This window comes from Callospermophilus lateralis, chromosome 1 (genome assembly GCF_048772815.1).
Source record: "Callospermophilus lateralis isolate mCalLat2 chromosome 1, mCalLat2.hap1, whole genome shotgun sequence".
In the NCBI taxonomy this organism is placed as follows: Eukaryota; Metazoa; Chordata; class Mammalia; order Rodentia; family Sciuridae; genus Callospermophilus; species Callospermophilus lateralis.
Window position 1 is genome coordinate 40,283,061 of NC_135305.1, and position 10,937 is coordinate 40,293,997.

Genomic DNA, 10,937 nt, shown 5'->3' on the forward strand with positions numbered 1-10,937 from the left:
CTCTCAAAACAAATTTAAATAAATCCCCTGTATTACATGTTCATTGCTTTATCTATATACTTTTTTGTGTTTATTAATGTATGCCATTCACATCTCAAAGAATGGAACAGCAAATAATGAATTGTATTGTTTATATTTAATTTTTGACATTATAAAAACTTGATTTGCTCAGAAAATGTATATATAATAAAGTATGCATGAAAATATATTATGTATAAGAAAATATAAAAATTCTGTCATCAAGGAAATGATTATTTAACTACTTCTGAATTAAAGAATAATCACATAGCAAGACAGCATATAACAAAATGTCTTGTGTTTTAATTCAGATATTATAAAGTTGCTTTAAATTGTTTTCAAATTTTATTTTCCTTAATCTGCCCCCAAATCACTATCGAGACCTTACAATAGTACACATTTCAATCTGCTAGAAAACTTTCATATGACTTCATAGGTAACTTTTATTATCTGTAGCAATTTTTGTATTGTGCAGAATTATTACTACCTGCTGCATTAAAGTCATTCCTTAGAAATTTGACAAACATATTTTCATTTCTAGAAAATGTATTAGTTGTTGATAATACTGCAATTTAACTTCTTTCCCCTGTACCTCTAAGAATCTCCTGGAAATCCCCATTTTATCCCAAGTGTACATGGCCAGAGAATGCAACTCCCGCTTCATGCCACTTTGGTAGATGGGATCAAGAAGATGCTGTTGATTCTTCCCTATGTATGTATAGTGCATGAAATCATAAAAATTTTTTGGAATTCACATATCTCAGGAAAGGATACCATTGTCTTTGGGGGGAAAATATTCGTTTAAGCTTGAACATGAGTTTTGATGCTGCTTCTGGAAACAGATTCAAGTATATTCATCAAAAGATTTCCAAAACCCAGTGCAAACTTATGTACTAAATTATTGCTTAGTTTAAGTGCTAGAGCATGACATCCTTGGGAAGGCTAAATATAGATGGGACTGTCATTTTTAGAAACAGCTAGCAACAACTTTATAACTTTTGAAATGGTCAACAATGAGCTTGCTTCAGTGATGTCATATGTCCGATATAATGCACTGTCACTTGACGAGTCTTGGAATTAATTTTTGCCACAGTGCAATGAAGTTTCTTTCCACTATACGCACTTTAGTTGATTAGCTACTAAATTCCCGACTGTAATTGAATGTGAAATGGGAAAATAAACCTAATTCCTTTTTCCTAGAAGGAAGTTCTTTTTGAGAAATAACACACCATTTAGTTAGTGGTTTTGGAAAAGGACTCGGTAACTTTTATTTGAGCCCTCCCAAGTACAATAGCAACATTATTCCCTGTGATTTGGGTTCTTTCCCAATTCCTCTTATTCTGAAATTTCTGACTTAATGAATGCAAAAGACCATGTCACACATTTTTGTCCTGAGAGAAATTACTGTGGCCTGTTTTTTTTTTTTTTTTTTTTAACTTTCTTTGGGACATTCATTTTTCTCTGCTTCCCCTTCTCTGGATTTTTGGCTATTTCTTACCAGCTTTACTCCTCTAAATCCTCACTCTGGCAGGAGCATGCCAGCTGAGGATGCATCTAATCTTGGCCCCTGTCTGTCATTTGGCCTTTAAGAAACAGTTCCAGTTTAAAGTGTTGTGTAATAAAAATAAATAGGCTTGCCTCCCCAAGTGTTATGACTCACCCTCATTAAAGTTGCCTCTGCTTAAAGGACACCAATTTTACCTTTCTCTCAGGGTAGAAGAGTTAACACATGTGCAGTTTCCCATGGAGTCAGGGACAGAAGATTCCTGTATTTTGGTTAATCCACATTTATGGATCATATACTATATGCACGGATCAGGAAAGTGTGACCAAACTGCATGGAGAGGGGAAAATATCCACCAACTATTTCATCCTGTCCTGTTTGAGTTTATATCAACAATCTGATATCCACAAATCTTTCAAGAGTTGGCATCTCAGGAATTCATTCAGCTGTGCATTCTTGGTTTTTAAAATCCTGAACAGAGTATATATTATAGTTGCTTTTACTTTCCCGTGGTCCGGTTCTGCTGCCCCACCTGCATTCCCCTTGCAGCTGCTGCTACTTATTTGACAAAAAGCCCTACGTGCTGGATACACTTTTGCATGATTTTTTCCATACATCCATATTTCTGTAAATATGTGTATTACACTTTAGTTTATAAGTAATACATTATTAAGCACAAGCTTGCAAATATAACTATTATTTTGTTCAGGATTTCATCTGAGTCATTTTTTTGTAAAGAAATGAATGCATCCGAGTGTGGAAAAGTTTATGAGAATGCTTTTGCTCATTGTTCTATGTATTCTTATGATGTTTTATACAGTTCATCCTAATAAACTTTTAAATACATTATTTTTATATAGTACACATACGATTGAGAAATGCTTAATATTGATCAAAATTGATATTATTTAAGACACCAATGGCACTTTGATTTGAAAAGACCACTTTTATTTTTAATTCACTATAAGCAAAAACAACATAGACTGTTTTTCAATTATTCAAGTGAATGTCCCTACCTTAAAACCATGTGTCCCTTAGTAAATGTTATGTTAGTTAATCATTTGTTTAAGCAACATGCAGTAATCCTGGGTTGTCATTTGCCAGTTGTTACATGTCAAGGCCATTTGATATAGACAGTCCTTTCTAAAAGCAGAGCAGGAAGGTTGATGACAATTTGCATCCCTGGCCAAGTTCACACAGTGAGAGGTCAAAACTATAGGATTTTAAATATGTATGCCAGCAGTAGATTAAATAATTAAATAAACATAATTCTAAATTATAGCTTTATACTTTAAAGGTCAGGGTTCTTTAACACAAAATTCTTGTGGGTCTATGATTTTCCCTGGCCCTTTATTTGACTATTAGAAGCATTGTTATTTTAAAATAGAAAGTTAAAATTCTACATTTTGTTTAAGAATGAGCATCTCTCCAATAGTTATTCAAGATTCTAGCAGAATTTCCCAAAGGTGTTTTCCAGGGTCCTTGGAAAATTTAAAAGGAGACAGGGAACATATTTCCAGGGTCAAAATATCCACAATCATGTTTCAGATTTGTATTTTCATTTTGATGATAATTTAAAAAAATACCAACTATGAAAGCTGTCTTTTGTAATATACACCTTAAATTAAAAAAAAAAATTCCCCAGATTTGGAGTTCTGCAAAATGTTTATTTCCTTCCTCTCTTTAAAAAAGAGGTCTATACAAATAGAATAAATGAAGGTGATTGAAGCGGAGGGGCGGCAAGGGGAAGGAAGGGTTGGTAAAATCTACCAAAGGATGCTATGTCCATTTATAAACATACCACAATGAATTTCACTTATATGTATAATTTAATGCATAACTAAAATACTAATAGTAGTAGAGAAATCAGTAGAGTAGAACAAGCAGATCAGAGGGAGGGAGGAAGTGAGAATGTGAAGATACTAGGGAATGAGATTGATCCAATTATGTTTTATGCATGTATGAATATGGCATAATGAATTGCAACTAGGTATAATCATAATGCACCAACAAACAAGAGATTGTAAATGATACAAGTATAATACATGTCTTAGTAAAAGAAATAAACAAAATAATTTCTATTGCATTTCAGAGCAACAGAAATAGACACATGATGGGAACGGGAACTTTCTAAGAAAAACAATCAAACATTGTTAAGCAGGCAAGGAAGACTTTAATATAATTGTAGTAGAGATCAGGACTATTGCAAGAAAGGAGAAAGGCTGAACTCAATTCAGGTAAAACAAAGGGTGAGCTAGTAGGAGAATTCTTGAGGATTCATCAGTGTGTTTTCTAATTACTGATTAAATTAGAACCCTATCTTCCCAGCGAGACTGGAGGATAGGGAGGCTGTCTTTCTTTGACTAACCATCGAAAGATGCTTTATGGGTTGTACAACTGGCAAGAGACTAGGAAAAGATTAAAATCTCAAAGAGGCAGAGAAAGTATTTTTAATTGCAGGTTTCTAAATGTTCTAAGAAAAGGGAGGTCAGGTCTTCTAGTGAGGAAGAAACTTGTCTAAAATTTAGTTATGCTAATGAGACAAAAATTGTTTTGGTACTCTCTTGCAACATCTCAAGGGAAAAGGATAAGCTAAGGGTCAGCTAAAGACAGTAAATACCCAGACATTCCTAAACAACCTATTTTAACATATACTAAGTAGGTACTTAAAAGAATATTTGAATGAAAGAAGGAAAATATGAATGTATGAACAAATACAACTGCCCTAGAAGAAGATTAAATCATTTTTGAGGATTTTTTAATGGAAGGTTCTCTGCCTTTATCTTTCCTTTTCATAAACTATGAGTAAAACTAGATAATACTCATTATTAAATGCAAAAAAAACCACCCACCAAGAATTATATTTTGTTCTTTATTTCACTGAATTTCTGTAAGTATTGTTTTAAGAATGTCTTTCAGAGTATATGTAATGACTTAATAGGGAAATATAAATTTTGAAAAATACAAAATAAAGCTTTATTCCAAGGAAATATGATAACCTGCTACATATACAATGTAACCCCATGTGATGAAGAATTAGTTACAGGACGATAACAATGTTGTTCTCTTGAAAATTATAGATTAGTAAAAGATTTAAATCCTGAAAATCTAGCCCAGAAGTTTTCCCAGTGAAGAACATCCTATGCATCTTCTCATAGTAACCGAGCTACTCTGGCTCCACTCTATCCTAAGTATGAGATGGTTAAGCACAGTGTCGGTTCTGTAGCAGTTGAATGCATAGTGGAAAATATAGACAAATAAGTAGATACTGTCATTAATGCAGCAGAAGAAGGCAGAGAATCACACAAATCTACCTGATTATAATACCTGCAAAAAGTGTAGTTTACTAGGGGAAATACCACTCACACATTCATTCATTCAAAGTATATTTATTGAGCCCCTTCAATGTGTTGGATACTCTTCTATCTGCTGGGAATTTAGTAGTAATCAAAACAGGCAAAATTTCATTAGGAATAGAATGGGCAATAAACAACCACATATGTGATGTTCTATCAGGAAAAGCCAAGGTCAATGGGGCATGAACTCTTGGGAATGAGAATGAGTAGCAGTCCTTTTTTCGACAGGGTGGTTATGGAAAACTTTTCAACTTGGCACTTATTGAGTGGATGGTAGGATGAAGTTAGGAAGGAAGCCATGCCAGGGCATGAGGAAGAGCACATCAAGCAAGACAGCGGCAGTGTCTAGACAGGATCACATCTATCACACATCTAAGCAACCAGAACGTCAGTGTGACAGGGTAGAGGGAGGAACAAGAAGAATGAATGAGAACGAAATAGGGGAGTTAACCAATGGCCTGACCACATGAAACTATTATAAAAATCCATGATAAGACTCTGGATTTTATTGTGAGCCCAAAGGGATGCCAATGGAGGGCTTTGAGCAAGGAAGCCTTATGAGAGGTCTTCTGGGATTTACTCAGCTCTAGAGGAGAACCTGTGGAACACATAGGGGAAGACTTCTGGAGAGTCTTCAGGGGAGTCCGTTGCTCCCCTCAGCAAGTTCAGGGGAGGCTGGGAATAGGGGATAGGATAGAATGACACAGTAGGTAGAAGGAGCACAACATGGGAAGTTTGGAGAAAAGACAATTACAGGGTTCTTGCAGGGCTGTTTTACCAGTGGACACTGGTAGAAGCAGAGATCCAAGAGCCATGAGGTTTCAAAGGCTGGCAAAAAAGTGTCTTGGACCTAATAGAAGAAGTAGTAGTAGTAGTAGTAGTAGTAGTAGTAATATATGTTCTGAAATGTAAAAAGGAAGTTTTAAAAGCAAATCAACCAATAATTAATTGTATTGAAATATAGATAAAAAAAGAGTGTGTAGACTCCACAAAAGCAAGAACTTCCCTAGTTTGTTCACTGAGGTATTTCACTACTTAAAACAGCATAGCCTGTAGAAGCCACCTGATACACATTTACTGAGTGTATTAATTTATGTCAGTTATATGGATTTCTGTAAGAAGTGGCTTTACATAACTCTGCTCAAGTCCTATGTATTTATGTGCAAATTCTTTTTGTAACCTGGAATATGTGTTTATTGTAATATGTATGATAGGAGATATTTCTCCAAAAGGAATTGTTCCCAGGACTACATAAGGTGTTTAAAAGGCTCCATGTCCTGGAAATCCACAGTAGATGGAGGCTATGGTGTGAGTGGGTAAAACAACAAGGCATGAATCTAGAGGGGTCAGCAGGAGCCAGGCTGTGAAGGGCTTTGTGATGCCCTAACAGAAAACACAGGCTTTATCCTGGAGACAATGTGGAGATTTAAAACATGAGTAATGGAAGTCAGAAGTCAGATTACATGTATGCAAGGGGCAATCTGATTTTCACTTTGACAGTGGATTTGGCTGGGGCAAGACTGTGCTAACTGACCAGATACAAGGAAAGATAGTTGCCACAATCTGATGATAAAATGAAGATGGATTGATCTATAAGGTCATGTCTGCAGGGATAATGAGAATCCTATTGACTTAAGTGTATTAAGGTGATAATATTAGGAACTGGAAGCTTATTGGTTGTGGACATAGAGACGGAAGCACTATGAATGACTCTTAGGTTTGTAACTGAATAGCTGGACAGTAGGAAAGAGGAAGAGTTATAGAGGAAATGATTATCAAAGTTATCAATCGATTAATGAATAACATTTCTAGCCCATTTCTAAATTTTTTTTCAGTGTGTGTGTGTGTGTGTGTGGTGCTAGGGATTCAAGCCAGGGGCACTTAACCACTGAGCTACAGCTACATTCTCAACCCTTTTTTATATATTTTATTTAGTATTTAGAATAGGGTCTCACTAACTTGCTAGGGCCTTGCTAAATTGCTGAGGTTAGTGATCCTCCTACCTCAACCTCCTGATCTGCTGGGATTATAAGCATTTGCCATTATGCTTGGCCCATTTCCAAAATTTACCAACAGGTCTTAGACAAAATACTTAAATTTAGTAGGGCTCATTGGTGCATTACTCTAATCCCAGTGACTTGGAAGCTGAGGCAGGAAGATAGTAAGTTTGTGGCCATACTGGGAAACTTAGACTCTGTCTCAAAATTAAAATAAATAAATAAATAAAAAGGGTTGGAGGTTTAGATCAGTAGTAAAATCCCCTGGAACCAATCCCCATGACCAAAAGAAAACCAAAAAAAGAAAAAGATACTTAAATACTATTTCCCTCATATGCAAAACAAGGGCAATTCTGTCTACTCACTCTGACTCAGAAGGCTAATTGAAAGAACAAATGTATTTGGTCTTGTGAAATTATTTTATATTTTATACAAATAAAATATTACATAAATTATGCAGCATAATTTAGAATATGAACCTTGAACTCACCACAAATATAAAAAAAGGATGGTACAAGTACTGTCAGCATGTTTATCTTCATTCATAATCCACTATCATTAACTTTATGTTTGACATACTTTTACTTTAAACATAGTTTTATTTAAACATACATAAATCCCTAAGCAAGATAAAACAATTTTTCTTATTTTTGAGCTTTATTAAAGTGATATCTTCTACTTGTATGAATTTTGAGTTCACTCTTTCAATATAATGTTTTTAATTTGCTATTTTGTATAAACTTTACACTTAAAATGTGTAAAATTTAAAAAGCTGAAACTCACAACAACTCAAATCTACTCCCAGAAGAATAAACACTAAATTGTGGTATATTCTTCCAGAGGAATATTAGGTACCAGGAAAAATTATGGCTGAATATAGCAATGAAGAATATCTACTTTGAAAATTTTTGAGGTAAGATGAAAGTCATGAAGATATGAGAAACAAGGGTAAAGATAACAATAACACTTTCTGAATTCTTTTTAGTATAAAGTAAATAAAAGTTTTCGAAGGAGACTCTTTCTTACTCAAACAGAATACAACATTTTTAAGTTAAAGCTTTAGCAACTATAAAACAGGAAGGTGATTCTTTCTTCAAGACAGGGCTTCCCTGGGAGCCTTTGCTTTATGCTCCCGCAGAGCTGGTGGATCACCACTTTAAGGAGCTGCCAGCAGAGGCTGGTTTTCTTCTCTGGGCCCTAAACACGTATTAAGAAATGCTTCTGCATGCAGCCTGTTCAGGAGCTAGCTGACCTGTTTATTTTGTTCTGTTCAAGGACAAAGGCCAAACCCATTAAAATAATAATAATAATAATAATAATAATAATAATAATAATAAAATCGCCCAACTAGATTATGGAAAATATATTCTTCTATTTCAATAGAGGAAGGTGCTGCATTTTGCTGAAGATTTTTTAAAACATTAAACAATTTTACATATCCTAAATTTGAGCTGTAGAATTTTTTAAGATATGTAAATAGATCCTGCTGCTGTAGTTTTAGATAATTAATTCTACGGAGTTAAATCTTAAAAAAAAAAATACATGCCTACAGCTAAGAATATTCTATTTGATTTAAATCTTCCAATGTCTCCAGTGTTCAAGGAATATGATATTAATTACTAAGATAAGCCAGTCTAAGTTAACACAACTTTGCTTTGACCAGATCCATTATAAAAAGGCAAAGTTTAACCTTTTGTTGAAAAGACAAGAAGGGATTCTTGTTTACACTTCGGTCTCTATGTAAGCAGTATATTATTCATCTAAGACAGAATTTTCCATTTCCCAGAATCTTGACATCACTACATTTCTCAACTATTTACCTATCCATCTATACAAAAATATAATATGTAAAAGTGATCACATATCACTTTGTAATTGCAATTTTCATGGTTCATTTAGATAAATATATTATTTCTACTACTAACAGTTAACACAACACGTCTGTAACTCACACTCTGTTAGGTAGTGTACTCTCTGCAGTTAAACCCTGCAACCCAAGAGGTAGTTAACTCATCTATCCACATTTTGCAGATGAGAAAACTGAGGCCCAGGGAGATTAAGTGAGAAGGGAATCATGGTAACACTGTTTGTAAGTATTGGATATGTAATTCAAACCAAACGAGCCTGGCTCCAGGGTCCATGCTCTTAAATTTTCATGTATGTAGCATTTACAAAACTGCAATATATAATGTAGTCATCTAAATTACCAGTAGATAGTTAAGCTGGCAGTCCAACCCAAAGAAGGTATTTTCAGTTTGCTAAATTACTTTGAAAGTTAAGCTTCAAAGTCTTTCCAACTTTATAAAACAGATATATATATATATATATATATATATATATATATATATATATATATATATATTTTCATTAGCAGTGCCTGTGAGACTGTGACTTCTTCTAGCAAAAGAAACATTCTTAACTATTTCTGTTCTCATGAACTTAAGATACTGGCTGTCACACACTCAAAAAAAAAAAAAAAAAAAAAAAACCTGACAAGATAAATTAAGGATTGGCTAATGGAACAAAATTGTCAATTAAAGGAAATGCAGAGGTAACTAGATCTTTAAATCAAAATCTGTTCTTGAGAAACAGTAACCTATTTTGGCTTAAGTTAATCAGATGGAGAGCTTGTATATATCCATTTCATTGAATTAAAAATGATTATTAATTTAATTATCTTCATCTCACCTATGTCCTTGGGTCATAAATTATCAGATTGTGCCTGTGATTATTTTAATAGGATACAAGCATTGAACTTGAAAACTTGAGTAAATAGCATTCTGATAACAACATAATGTTGTCTAACAGTGCATGCCCTAATTTATAGTCAAATGAATATTTTCATTAAATATTATAGCACATTAAAATACCACAATATAGTTCAAAATCAACTAAGTGCCTCCCATTGAAAACAAGTTTAAAGAGTATAAAATTTTCAAGTGAAAAAACATTTTAAACATCTGCTACTGTGTACAAAAAATACAACTGGCAAAAATTCAATCCTTAAGCTATTTTAATGGAGAAAAATAAGAGGTGAGTATCTGTGGGTTTCCAATCTTTATAGCCTACCACTTACATAATACATGTAAGAGATAGAACTCAGATTCCTGCCCCGCTGATCTCTGTATAAAAAGACTGGGTCCATTATAGCAATAGTTTTATTCTTTCAGTTAAGGTTTATTGAGCACTTATGACACCCAGGCACAGCTATAAGGGCTCTGTAACATATTGTGTGTGGGTGGCACTTTAACTTACTTCCAGCATCCACAAGCATTATTTTGTTTTTAGTCATGAGATAGGCAACATTGGTGTTTTTCTGAACATATCAGGTGTGGAAACTGAGGCTCAACATGTTAATTATATTTCTTAAAGTCGAAATCGAGGCTCAACATGTTAATATACTTCTTAAAGTCACAGAAATGGTAACAAAACCAGATCTGCAAAAGCAATGATAATAAAAATAAAAACTAGAAAGGGAACAGGCCAGTGTGATCCTCACAGCAATAGCCCATCAAAAGGTTCTGCTTCATAAAAGTCTTCATTTTAAAGCAATGCTAAATGGCTTGGTCATACACGGAATACATGCCAAACTTGCTTTGCCATTAAGAGTTAAGTTTCTTTTGATTAATACAAGCCAACTTCCTATACTAATGCTGTTTTAAAATATGGTTGGTGTATTTCTTTATCATGCTTTTCTCTCTTCTTGCTTAAACTTAATTGAAAAAACAAGCTTCACAAAAGGCACCCTAGGAATAAATAGGGTATGTAATGAGCAACCATTATACACGATTTCTTCACTCATGTGGAACCCCTATAACCCACTAATGAGTTCACCACTTGTGAGGTACTAAGGCCTTTTGTTTCAACTAGGTTAATCATATTTTATGACCAACCATTATGTCTCTTCTATTCATGTGTACTACTCTTTCATCGCTAGGTAACGTATTCATACTTTATGGTCCAATTTATTATTTGGCTGCATCTGAAAATCCAGCCTATATGAATATTTTGTTTGATATGCAAAATACACCACATTTCCTGTTACCTTTACAAAGATACAAC